The sequence below is a fragment of the Leptodactylus fuscus genome, chromosome 1 (assembly GCF_031893055.1).
Source record: "Leptodactylus fuscus isolate aLepFus1 chromosome 1, aLepFus1.hap2, whole genome shotgun sequence".
Classification (NCBI taxonomy): domain Eukaryota; kingdom Metazoa; phylum Chordata; class Amphibia; order Anura; family Leptodactylidae; genus Leptodactylus; species Leptodactylus fuscus.
In genome coordinates this window covers 100,973,142-100,974,196 of record NC_134265.1, presented here as the reverse complement: position 1 = coordinate 100,974,196, position 1,055 = coordinate 100,973,142, and the positions used below count along the sequence as shown (strand labels likewise).

Sequence of the window (1,055 nt, the reverse complement as noted above, 5' to 3'; positions counted from 1 at the left end):
CATTTCTACTCCCTTTCTCCCCCATATCTTTTCTTCTCATTCCTTTTTATCTCACTTCCTTCTTTCTTCTCTTCTACCCTGTCTCTTTATTATCTTCCTATTTCCTTTTTTCTCTCTTCCACCCTTCTTTCCTTCCTTCAAGGTGACAAGCACTTGCCATTCATCTCTTACTCCACATATTTTACAAAAATCAATAGGATTACACTAAAATCCAGATGCTATACTTATCTGGCAGGGGAAAAAAACATCCAGGATCTAATAAGTGGTGTTCTCAGGGTGAGATCTAATCATTGCACTTTTGATGGATTAACCCCTGTGATTTTCACGAATGCAGAAAACTCAACTGCAAAATTTGTGGTAGTCGGGGTGTGTGTTCGCGCTTTCCCTTGAAAAATAAAAAAAATTCAGATGATTTTTCCCCACAAAGTATAAAGATGACTTTACACATAAAACACAATAATAAAAGACAATATTATTTTGTATTTTGCATATACAAAGAGTCAGGACATAAAAATATTATGAGGCCTATTGTAGGTGGAAGCCAAACACTGAACTGCTTTGTCTACATACCTGACGCATCATAGGTGATACCTGCAGCTGATGCTCCCAGCATACAGAATTATTCAAATACCCTTGTGTTCAATACTAGCTGTAACAATCCATGTGCAGTTGACTCCTCCTATTAGTGACTGCAAGCAGCAAAAACTATATTGGTTTAATGGGGAGCAAAAGGGGAGGCAGTAACCTTAGAGCTTTCCGATAAGGTGAATTTGGACACAGCTCTAAAAAAATTCAAACAATTTCAACCTCATTGTTCCTTTGCAATAATTAAAATTTTACAAAAATAGTCAGCTTCTCCCTGTTGTTACGGTGAAGTGCGTTTATCTACTGATTTAGGCTACAGCCCGACGTTGTGGAAACACAGCTTTTTTTGTTGCAGATTTTGTTGTGTTTTTTTGTGCCAAAGCCAAGAATGCCTACAAGAGGAATGGGAGATATATATGAAATACTTATATTTCTACCTTTTGCTCAATCCACTCCTGGATTTGGCTAAA

The 1,055-nt window shown here is 37.2% G+C and overlaps 1 non-coding gene across 1 annotated transcript; it reads left to right on the top strand.

Moving 5' to 3' along the window:
• Positions 1-220: 220 nt before the first annotated feature.
• Positions 221-389, top strand: LOC142190748 (U1 spliceosomal RNA). The gene has a single exon (XR_012714426.1). It is a non-coding gene; the product is annotated as a U1 spliceosomal RNA (small nuclear RNA).
• The last annotated feature ends 666 nt before the right edge of the window (positions 390-1,055 follow it).